The following is a 12329-nucleotide window of genomic DNA, read 5'->3' on the forward strand; positions in this document are numbered from 1 at the left end:
TAAAAAAATTTTTTTCAGCTGGGTGTGGTGGCTCACGCCTGTAATCCCAGCACTTTGAGAGGCCAAGGTGGGTGGATCACCTGAGGTCAGGAGTTCAGGACCAGACTGGCCAGCATGGCAAAACCCTGTCTTTTCTAAAAGTACAAAAATTAGCCGGACATGGCAGCGGGTACCTGTAGTTCCAGCTCAAGAATCACTTGAACCCGTGAGGCAGAGGTTGTAGTGAGCCGAGATCACACCACTGCACTCCACCCTGGGTGATAGAGCGAGACTCTGTCTCAAAAAAAAAAATAAAATGTTTTTTGTTTGAGATAGGGTCTCACCTCTGTTACCCAAGCTGGAGTGCAGCTGGCACAATCTCAGCTCACTGCAGCCTCGACTTCCTGGGCTCAAGCCATCCTCCCATCTCAGCTTCTCAAGTAGCTGGGACTACAGGTGCGGCCAACATGCCCAGCTAATTTTTGTAGTTTTTGCAGAGGAAGGGTTTCACCATGTTGCTCAGGCTGGTCTCAAATCCCTGGGCTCAAGCGATCCTCCTGCCTCAGTCTCCCAAAGTGTTGGGATTACAGGTGAGAGCCACAGTGCCCAGCCAAAAAAAAAAAAAAAGATTTTTTTTGGCCAGGCGAGGTGGCTCATGCCTGTAATCCCAGTACTTTGGGAGGCCGAGGCAGGTGGATCATGAGGTTAGGAAATCGAGACCATCCTGGCTAACATGGTGAAACCCCATCTCTACTAAAAAATACAAAAAAATTAGCTGGGCATGGTGGCGGGTGCCTGTAGTCCCAGCTACTCAGGAGGCTGAGGCAGGAGAATGGCGTGAACCCGGGAGGTGGAGCTTGTAGTGAGCCAAGATCACGCCACTGCACTCCAGCCTGGGTGACAGAGTGAGACTCCGTCTCAAAAAAAAAAAAATTTTTTTTTTGTATGTGCAGTGCAGTGCAGTGCAGTGGTGCAATCTAGGCTTACTGCAAGCTCCGCCTCCTGGGTTCATGCCATTCTCCCGCCTCAGCCTCCTGAGTATTTGGGGCTACAGGTGCCCGCCACCACTCTCGGCTAATTTGTATGTGTGTGTGCCTGTGTGTTTTTAGTAGAGATGTGGTTTCACCATGTTAGCCAAGATGGTCTTGATCTCCTGACCTCGTGATCCGCCCACCTCGGCCTCCCAGAGTGCTGGGATTACAGGCGTGAGCCACCGCGCCAGGCCAAAAACTATTTTTTTTTCATTAGCTGGGTGAGGTGGCACTTACTTGTAGTTCCAGCTACTCTAGAGGCTGAGGTAGTAGGATCGATTTGGCCTGGGAGGTCGAGGCCACAGTGAGCCATGATCAGGTCACTGCACTCTAGCCTGGAGAGAGGGAGACCCTGTCTCTGAAAAAACCATAAAGACTGGAGTTTATAGTATTGTACTGATGTTAATTTCCTCATTTTGATCTTTGTGCTATGATTACATAAGATGTTAACACTGGGCGAGGCTGAGTGAAACATATAAGGTGTGAAAGGAAACTAAGGCTGGCCGGGCGCGGTGGCTCAAGCCTGTAATCCCAGCACTCGGGAGGCTGGGGCAGGCGGATGACTTGGACCCAAGAGTTTGAGAAGAGACTGGCAACATGGAGATTTGTAGAGTTTTGTAGAAATCTCGTCTCCACAAAAAATACGAAAATTAGCCAGGCATGGTGGCATGTGCCTGTACTCCCAGCTACAGGGAGGCTGAGGTGGGAGGATCACCTGAGCTCCGAAGTTGAGGCTGTGGTGAGCTTTGATTGTGTCACTGCACTGCAGCCTGGGTGACAGACGTGAGACCCTGTCTCCAAAAAAAAAAAAAATTTCAGACTAAGGCTATTACCCTGCCTGCTCCTCTTGCAATATCTGGATTCCCACGACACCCTCCCTCTTTCCCTCCAGCCCACTTTTCCCTTTTCATAGGGAAGCCCTCAAAATCATCTTTGGAGAGAGGCACAGACCTTTCTCCTGGGCATGCCCTTAACATTGGCAAAATAAAATTCCATATTGATTGAGACCTGTCTCACACATTTTGGTTTACAGAAGGAATTCTATGCTATTTTTTGCAACTTTTCTCTGTATCTTAAAACTATTTCAAAATAAAACTTAAAACAGGCTGGGCGCGGTGGCTCACACCTGTAATCCCAGCACTTTGGGAGGCCGAGGCGGGCGGATCATGAGGTCAGGAGATCGAGACCATCCTGGCTAACACATGAAACCTCATCTCTACTAAAAATACAAAAAATGCAAAAAATTAGCTGGGTGTGGTGGCGGGCACCTGTAGTCCCAGCTACCAGGGAGGCTGAGGCAGGAGAATGGCATGAACCAGGAGGCAGAGCTTGCAGTGAGCGGAGATTGCAACACTGCACTCCAGTCTGGACAACAGAGCGAGATTGACTCTCCAAAAAAAAAAAAAGCTCCAAGAAAACAGCAAATGGCGGATGACGCCGGTGCAGCAGGTGGGGGGAGGGGGGCCCGGAGGTCCTGGTGGCCCTGGGATGGGGAACCGCAGTGGCTTCTGCGGAGGTTTGGGCAGTGGCATCCAGGGCCGAGGTCGCGGCCGTGGACGGGCCGGGGCAGAGGCCGCGGAGCTCGTGGAGGCAAGGCCGAGGATAAGGACTGGATGCCCGTCACCAAGCTGGGCCACTTGATCAACGACATGAAGATCAAATCCCTGGAGGAGATCTACCTCTTCTCCCTGCCCATTAAGGAATCTGAGATCATTGACTTTTTCTTGGGGGCCTCTCTCAAAGACGAGGTTTTGAAGATTATGCCCGTGCAGAAGCAGACCCATGCTGGCCAGCGCACCAGGTTCAAGGCCTTTGTTCCTATCGGGGACTACAATGGCCACGTTGGCCTGAGTGTTAAGTGCTCCAAGGAGGTGGCCACCGCCATCCGTGGGGCCATCATCCTGGCCAAACTCTCCATTGTCCCGGTGCGCAGAGGCTACTGGGGGAACAAGATCGGCAAGCCCCACACTGTCCCTTGCAAGGTGACAGGCCGCTGCAGCTCTGTGCTGGTGCACCTCATCCCTGCACCCAGGGGCACTGGCATCGTCTCAGCGCCTGTGCCCAAGAAGCTGCTCATGATGGCTGGTGTTGATGACTGCTACACCTCAGCCCAGGGCTGCACTGCCACCCTGGGCAACTTCGCCAAGGCCACCTTTGATGCCATCTCTAAGACCTACAGCTACCTGACCCCTGACCTCTGGAAGGAGACTATATTTGCCAAGTCTCCCTATCAGGAATTCACTGACCACCTTGTCAAGACCCACACCAGAGTCTCCGTGCAGCGGACCCAGGCTCCAGCTGTGGCTACAACACAGGGTTTTTATACGAGAAAAATAAAGTGAATTAAGCCTGAAAAAAAAAAAAGAAAGAAAAAGAAAAGCCTAAATAAATAGGCTGGGCATGGTGGCTCACACCTATAATCCCAGCACTTTGGGAGGCTGAGGCAGGCAGATCACCTTAGGTCAGGAGTTCGAAACCAACCTGACCAACATGGAGAAACCCCGTCTCTATGAAAAATACAAAATTAGCTAGGTATAGTGGCTCATGCCTGTAATCCCAGCTACTCAGGAAAGCTGAGGCAGGAGAATCGCTTGAACCTGGGAGGCAGAGATTGCGGTGAGCTGAGATCATGCCACTGAACTCCAGCCTGGGCAATAAGAGCGAAACTCCATCTCAAAAAAAAAAAAAAAAAAAAAATCACCCAGAGGCAAATCCCGCCATATTTTCTTCCAGTTCCTTCTCTTACATGGGGGTGACAATTTCTGCTCCACCTAAGGAAGGTCATGGCAGACACACGATTCTACATCACTACATTGAGGTATCATGGCAGCCGGACACAGTGGCGCATGCCTGTAATCCCAGCATTTTGGAAGGCCAAGACGGTGGATGACTTGAGGTCAGGAGTTTGAGACCAGCCTGGCCAACATGACGAAACCCTGTCTTTACTAAAACTACAAAAAAATTAGCCGGGCGTGGTGGCGCATGCCTGTAGTCTCAGCTACTTGGGAGGCTGAGGCACAAGAATCGCTTGAACTCAGGAAGCAGGGGTTTCAGTGAGCCACGATTGTGCCACTGCACTCCAGCCTGGGTGACAGAGGGAGACCCTGTCTCAAAAAAAAAAAAGAAAAGAAAAGAAAATGAAATATCATGACAGGCATCATCACTCTCATTTCACCAACAGGGAAATTAAGGCCTAGGGCAGGTCAAAGGTCACATAGCTAAGAAGGGCTAGGGCTGAATGTGAATGCAGGTCCCTGAGGCCAAGTTCCAGAATCTCACCATGCCAGGATTCTTGGTGGTTGTTTTGTTTTTTGTTTTTTGTTCATTTTTTTTTTTTGAGAAGGAGTCTTACTCTGTCATCCAGCCGAGAGTGCCGTGGTACAATCCTGGCTCACCACAACCTCCGCCTCCCAGGTCCAAGCCATTCTCCTACCTCAGCCTCCCAAGTAGCTGGGATTACAGGAGCACACCACCACACCCGGCTAATTTTTGTATTTTTAGTAGAGACGGCATTTCACCATGTTGGTCAGGCTGGACTCAAACTCCTGACCTCACGATCCACCCGCCTTGGCCTCCCGCGGTGCTGTGATTACAGGCATGAGCCACCGCACCCTGCCCCACGCCAGGATTCTTTTGAGGAAGTTCATTCCCTCACTCCTGCACACATTCATTTCAGCATGCCGAGGGCCTTGTGGGTCCTGGCCTGTGACAGACTGGGGTGACAGAGTCTAGCTGGCCGCAGTCCTGCCATCAACCAGCTTCCATTCTAAAGGCTTAATGTCTGCAGCCCAGGGCGCCCGCTACCCGGCCTGGCCCAGCATGACCGAGTGGGGAAGGCGCGATGCCCCTTCAGAAGGACTCATCATTGCCCAGCCTTCAGCACCTTCGGGGTCCCCTCAGCTCTCAGATTGAGGTCACCCTCTTCCCTGCTGGCCAGTGACTGAGCAAGTGGTATCAGGGCCTTTTCTATCTAACGGGGGACTCATCTGTCAGGCACTTAGATCCAGAGCTCCTCTGCTGGTGCCCTCTGCCCAATCCCCTTCCTCCTAATTTTTTTTTTTTTTTCCTTTTTGAGACAGGGTCTTGCTCTGTTGCCCAGGCTGGTCACTGTCCCCTCTGGTGCATTCTTTGTCCCCATCAGCCTAGTAAGTTCCAGGGCCTGGCAGCTGGCACAGAGTAGAAGGCCGCACTCCCTGACCTTTCTATGCTGCACCCAGTCCTGTGCCCATCCTGTCCTCAGACCTGCCAGGGCCATGACCAACCTGCCAAGGGCGTGGGAAACTGTGTGACCCAGCTCTAGGAGGAGGTGGAGCAAGCGGAAGGTAGGGAAGCTGCTGCCCCAGTAGGTTTAGAGGGAGGGTGGGGTGGGGGCGCGGCAAGGCCAGGCAGGTGAGGGTGTGTGGGTGAGATTGTGTGAGTGTCTGGCTCTCCTGGGTGGGGCTGGATGAATGTTTGGGCACAGGCAGCGGCTGTCACATGGCCTGGCTGCGGGTTTGGGACAGAAGCCAGGTAGGTGGGCTGTATCAGGCACAGCTACAAACTGTGCCAAGGAAGTGGACCAGTCAGGGTCCCAGGGAAACTCCTGCCTTGGCCGAAGATACTGGGGACATGGGATGATTTGGGGCGGTCTTCCAAGGCCCCTGGTGCTTCACGGAGCCAGGGCCCAGGGCAGGGAGGGCTGTAACCCTGGCTTTGCCTGATTGGCTGAGCACAGACAGATGGAAGGGGGTGTGAGCAGCCTGCTAGGTGGATGCCTAAGTGAGGGGGGAATGGGTGGGCAGGTGGCTGAGACCCCCAAGACCAGGACCCACTGTCAGGCCTGTGGCTTCCATAGGCCAATGGGAAGCGTTCCCCTTTGGGCACTGAGGCCATCAGCTTCAGCTTCACACCCTTTCCAGACAGATAACCTCAAACAGGTCCTTCAGGTAACCTCAAAAGTCACTTCTCCTGGCCTTCCCCAGAGGGGAAAGGAGAGGGGTGCCTGTGGGCAAGTGACCCTCAGCGCTGGTGGAGGGCACAGCACAGAGACTGCCTGCATGTGGGAGGCCCCCGGCAGACCTTGCCCAGACGTCAGTTTGAGGCAAACTGTAAAATTACTACAATTTAGACCAGGCACAGGACCCATGCCTGTAATCCCAGCACTTCGGGAGGCCATGGCAGGAGGATCTCTTAAGCCCAGGAGTTTGAGCCTGCAGTGAGCTATGACTACACCACTGCACTTCAACCTGGGCAACAGAGGAAGACCCTGTCTCTAAAATAAATAAATAGGCTGGGGGTGGTGGCTCATGTCTGTAATCCCAGCACTTTGGGAGGCTGAGGCAGGTGGATCACCTGAGGTCAGGAGTTCGAGACCAGCCTGACCAATATGGTGAAACCCCATCTCTACTAAAAATACAAAAATTAGCTGGGCATGGTGGCCTGTGCCTATAGTCCCAGCTACTCAGGAGGCTGAGACAGGAGAGTTGCTTGAGCCCGGGAGGCGGAGGTTGCAGTGAGCTGAGATCGCACCACTGCACTCCAGCCTGAGCAACAGAGTGAGACTCTGTCTCAAAAAATGAAAAATAAAATAATAATAATAAAATATAAAGTCCAACAGAGGTTAAAAGTTAAACAAAAAAAAAGTAAAAAAGAAAAATACTCGCCGGGTGCGGAGGCTCACGCCTGTAATCCCAGCACTTTGGGAGGCCGAGAAGGGCGGATCACAAGGCCAGGAGATCAAGACCATCCTGGCCAACATGGTGAAACCCCGTCTCTACTAAAAATACAAAAATTAGCTTCGCATGGTGGCAGGCGCCTGTAGTCCCAGCTACTCGGGAGGCTGAGGCAGGAGAATCGTTTGCACCCAGGAGGCGGAGGTTGCAGTGAGCCAAGATCACGCCATTGCACTCCAGCCTGGCAACAGAACGAGATTGTCTCAAAAAATAATAATAAAAATTAAAATTAAAAAAATAAAAATACAAGCATAATTATTACAGTTTAATTGTCTGCAGTGAAGCATCTATAGATGAAATGTCATACTGCATGGAATTTGCTTTAAAAGAACCCTGGAGTGTGGGAGGGTTTGTGTGGAAGTAAATAAAATCAGCCTCTGCTGGGTAACTTTTAAAGGCAGGCAGTGGGTACTTAAGAGTTTTAAAAAATTCCCTCCCTTTACCTTTGTGTATATTTGAAAGCTGTTGTAATTAAGCTTTAAAAATAATCTAGGTAAAGTATTGGTTAAAAAAAAAAAAATGGTGGCCCATGACCAGCACCTTTTGGACAACTCTGGACTATGACAGTCCGAGTCTCTGTATTATACAGATTTTTTTTTTTCTTTTTTCTGTCTCCATTTTTTTTTTTTTAGAGGAGTGCAGTGGCCCAATCACGAGCCTCTAACTCCTGGCCTCAAGCAATCCTCCTGGCTCAGCTTCCTGGGTAGCTGGGACTACAGGCGTGCACCACCACACCTGGCCTAAAACATTTTGAATCATGGTAAAATGCACATAAAACATGCCATCTTAGCTATCTTTTTTTTTTTTTTTTTGAGACAGAGTCTTGCAGTGTCGCCCAGGCTGAGATACAGTAGCCCTCTCTCAGCTCCCTGCAAACTCTGCCTCCTAGGTTCAAGGGATTCTCATGCCTCAGCCTCCTGAGTAGCTGGGATACAGGTGTGCACCACTGCGCCTGGATAATCGTTGTATGTTTAGTAGAGACGGGGTTTTGTCATGTTGGCCAGGCTAGTCTTGAACTCCTGGCCTCATGTGATCCATACACCTCAGTCTCCCAAAGTGCTGGGAGATTTCAGGCATGAGCCACCACACCTGGCCTCTTAACCATCTTAAAGTGTACAGTTCAGTGGTGTGAAGCACATTCATACCAGTGTGCTACCCATCCCCAGAGCTCTCTTCGTATTGCCGTTGTAGTTTCACAATGACTCCTCCAGACTTCTTCCACCCCCAACCCCTTGCCATAAATCACTGCAACTGAGGGAATGCAGCCCAGGAGTTCCTGAGCAAAGTACCCTGTTACCATCTGGGGTGGTAGCTCCACCTGGACTTAGCTGTGGGGCTGGTCCAAGTTTCCGGTGGCCTGTAATCCCAGCACTTAGGGAGGTTGAGGCAGGTAATCTCACACCTGTAATCCCAGTGGCGTATGAGTGGGTCAGTTGGACTGCCTGGACTTCCGGGGCGTGAGTCCTCACGGGCCCCTGAAGGTCTGAGCTCTGCCCTGGAGCAGGCACCTGAGCAAGTCATGGCAGCTCTCAACTTCCACCCCAACCTCCTGCCTGGGGCTGCCCCAGTCACCCCGGGGGTGGGGGGACCCATGGAAGAGGAAGCAGGAGGAGTGAACGAAGGCGCCTCCCCAGCTCTGCTGACTCAGGTCCAGGAGTCCACTTTGACCCCAGGTGCAAGAGTGGGGAGGGCTAGGGAGGCTGGGTGGGTGCACAGCCCCACTGGCTCCACCCCACAGCCACAATATCCCTCTGTGACACAGCTTTAAAACAATCTTGGGCTGGATGTGGCAACTCACAGCTGTAATCCCAGCACTTTTGAAAGCTGAGGCAGGAGGATTGCTTGAGCCCGGGAGTTTGAGACCAGTTTGGGCAATATAGACCTTGCCTCTATTTTTCACAAAAAAAATTTTTTTTTCTTTTTTGAGGTGGTGTTTTGCTCTTGTCACCCAGGCTGGAGTGCAATGGTGCGATCTCGGCTCACTGCAACTTCCACCTCCCAGGCTCAAGCCATTCTCCTGCCTCAGCCTCCTGAGTAGCTGGGATTATAGGCATGCACCACCACACTTGGTTAATTTTGTATTTTTAGTAGAGATGGGGTTTCACCATGTTGGCCAGGCTGGTCTCGAACCCCTGACCTCAAGTGATTTACCTGCCTCGACCTCCCGAAGTGCTGGGATTATAGGCATGATCCACCACACCCAGCCTAAAAAGCAATTTTAAAAATAAATAAAAAATTTTAAAAGACCAGTCTTGGAGGACTGGCAGAGCTAGGGCCGGCACCAGGAGTTATCTGTTAGCCTGCACTTTGCAAGGTCTGAAACCCTTAGCTGCTGCCTCTCCAGGAACACCCAGCTCTCCTCCTTCAGGCTGGGGCCTGGCCCAGCTCCAGCGGAGAGAGGACAAGGGAGGGCAAGGAGTGAAGGGCGGCCAGGGGACATACAGCTGTCAGGTCCCTGGACATGCCCAGGGGATGCTGTCTGCTTTACAAATGAAGAATCCAAGGCTCGGGAAGGTCACCAGGAAGTCACGGACAGGACTGGGATTCAGAGCCAGGGCTGCCTTGCTTCAGCTCCTCCTCCTGGTTAGAAAACAGTCCTGAATTGTCTTTTTGCAGATGGTGGCTTGGAGCTGGGCATGGCCAACAACTGTCAGGCACTGGAAGAGGAACTGGGGGAGTCTGGACATGCACTGGCCACCAGTCCCCCACACTCAGGGCTCACTGTCTCTTGAGGGTGACAGAGGATGATGCACTGTGACAAGCGCCATCACAGCAAAGAAACAGAAAAAGCCCAGAGCAGCAAGAGGATGGGGTGATTAATTTTGCCTTGAGGGTAGAAGGAGGGGCCTTGAGGACAGTGGGCGCTCTTAATGAACTATCCCAACAACCAGTCACGTAGGGATGAGGACACAGAGGCAGCCCCCAGAGCAGAGGTGCACGGAAGCAGTAGCAGTGGCTTGGCCCGAAGACTAAAGGAGTTGCAGAGCTAGTCTTGAAGCTGGGACTACGCCTCTCCAGCGGAGGAGTGTGGGGACAGAATGCATAGGCTACAAGGTTCCCTCGGGGGCAGAGTAGGGGGTGGCTGGGCAGCAGGAAGCCAAGGCAGGTTGTTGCAACAGTTAAGAAGAAAGGTGATGAGGCCAGAGGTGGTGGCCAGAGAGATGAGGAAACTCCTCCTCACCAGGATGGCTGCAGGATGATACAGTCCTGGCCACTCACAGACAGCGTGGATGCAGGAAGACAGACCACAGACCCACAACAGCGAAGGTGCATGCCGGTGCGGGCAGGACTCAGCCTTCCAGCACTTCAAGACAGGCCCATGATAAGCATTCTGTCCTTCTGACAAACCTTCCCCATAAGGAAAAGGGAGAAGGACCAACTCACCTTCACAGATGCTGCCACTTGCCGGGCACTGTGCAGGGTGCTTTAGAGCACCAAACCCAAAGTGCTGGTTCACTCAATCCTCCCCTTTTAGAGATGAAGAAACTAAGGCTCAGAGAGAGAAATTAAATTGTCCCAGGTCAGCCAATTCAGGAAGTGGGTGCATCCAGGGAAGTTGGTTTCGCTTCCCCTGGCCTGGTGCCCTAAGTGCCCCACCCCTTGGCATCTGAGCAGTGTGGCTCCCATGCCAACTCTACAGGAATGTCATGTCTGGGGGCAAGTGGCCCCTTGCAGGGGCATCTGCTGTGCAGGCCCAGGACGGTAAACAAAGTTCACTGAATACAAGTTCCCCCCATCCCAGCAGGAGTCCAGCTTGGCCTCTCCCATGCTGTCCAGGGAAATGCTGGAGGGAAAAAAAGAGGCCTGGCCTCCTGTTGGCTTCTACCTCCTCACCTCTGCCCAGCCCACTTTCTTCTCCCAAAGGCCTCAGCAAGGCCAATGGGAGGTCAAGGTCAAGGGGATGGGGTGAGAACAAGAGGCAGCCCGCATGGACAGGAGTGCAGTGTAGCAGTTGAGCACCTTCTTTTATATTTTTATTTTTTTGGAGACGGAGTCTCGCTCTGTCACCCAGGCTGCTGGAGTGCAGTGGTGCAATCTTGGCTCACTGCAACCTCCACCTCCGAGGTTCAAGTGATTCTCCTGCCTCAGCCTCCTGACTAGCTGGGACTATAGTCGTGTGCCATCACACCTGCCTAATTTTTGTATTTTTAGTAGAGACGGGTTTTCACCACGCTGGCTAGACTGGTCTCGAACTCTTGATCTCAGGTGATCCACCTGCCTTGGCCTCCCAAAGTGCTGGGATTACAAGCATGATCCACCGTGCCCTGCTTTTTTTTTTTTTTTTTTTTTTTTTTTTTGAGGCTGAGTCTCACTCTGTCACCTAGGCTGGAGTGCAGTGGCGCGATCTCCACTCACTGCAAGCTCCGCCTCCCGGGTTCACGCCATTCTCCTGCCTCAGCCTCCCGAGTAGCTGGAACTACAGGCGCCCGCCATCACGCTCTGCTAATTTTTTGTATTTTTAGTAGAGATGGGGTTTCACCATGTTAGCCAGGATGGTCTCAATCTCCTGACCTTGTGATCCGCCTGCCTCGGCCTCCCAAAGTGCTGGGATCACAAGCGTGAGCCACCACACTCGGCCTTTTTTTTTTTTTTTTTTTTTAGACAGGGTCTCATTCTGTCACCTAGGGTGGAGTGCAGCGTTCGATCATAGCTCACTGCAGCCTCGAATTACTAGGCTCAAGGGATCCTTTTGCCTCAGCCTCTCGAGTAGCTGGGACTACGGGTACCACTGGCTTGGCTAATTTTTTATTTTTTTGTAGAGACGGGGTCCTCCTATGTCGCCCAGGGAACTCCTGGGCTGAAGAAATCCTCTTGCCTCGGCCTCCCAAAGTGTTGGCATTACAGGCGTGAGCCACTGCACCCAACTCAGAATCTGAGTTTTCTTTTTTTTTTTTGAGACAGAGTCTCGCTCTGCCGCCCAGGCTGGAGTGCAGTGGCGTGATCTTGGCTCACTGCAAGCTCCGCCTCCTGGGTTCACGCCATTCTCCTGCCTCAGCCTCCTGAGTAGCTGGGACTACAGGCGCCCGCCACCACGCCCGGCTAGTTTTTTGTATTTTTAGTAGAGACGGGGTTTCACCATGTTAGCCAGGATAGTCTCGATCTCCTGACCTTGTGATCCGCCCGTCTCGGCCTCCCAAAGTGCTGGGATTACAGGCTTGAGCCACCGCGCCCGGCCAGAATCTGAGTTTTCATCAGAACTTATCTGTGACCCCTCTGTCTCTTCCTCATGCCACTTCTAGCAAGTGGATTCTTACAAGAACCTTCGTTCAAACCCTCTCTAAAACACCTCTATCTCTGTCTGTCCCACTCAGTTGACAGAATGAACACCTTCCCGGCAGCTTCCAGCTTCCAGGCCCTCCTTGGCCCGTTTCTTTCCCTAGAGACCCAGGGGACCCAACCTCCCTGCCTGCCTGTGCCATCTCACAGGCCCCATGTCCAGCTGCGTGCACAAGCTCCTCTCTCTCAACACTTCGGAGGCTCCCAGCACCCACTTCAAGAGGCTTCTCTGGGTCTGCTCTCGGGTGCCACCTTCGTCCTTTCCCGCCACTAACCTTTCCCACCCAGGGCTTGGACCTCACTAGCGAGCTGAACGTGCCCTGCCTTCTCT

The 12329-nt window shown here is 52.4% G+C and overlaps 1 pseudogene; it reads left to right on the forward strand.

Annotated features, from left to right (window-relative positions):
- The first annotated feature begins 2434 nt into the window (after positions 1-2434).
- LOC102133313 (small ribosomal subunit protein uS5 pseudogene) lies at positions 2435-3389 on the forward strand (annotated as a pseudogene).
- The last annotated feature ends 8940 nt before the right edge of the window (positions 3390-12329 follow it).

Source organism: Macaca fascicularis, chromosome 6 (genome assembly GCF_037993035.2).
Source record: "Macaca fascicularis isolate 582-1 chromosome 6, T2T-MFA8v1.1".
Lineage (NCBI taxonomy): Eukaryota > Metazoa > Chordata > Mammalia > Primates > Cercopithecidae > Macaca > Macaca fascicularis.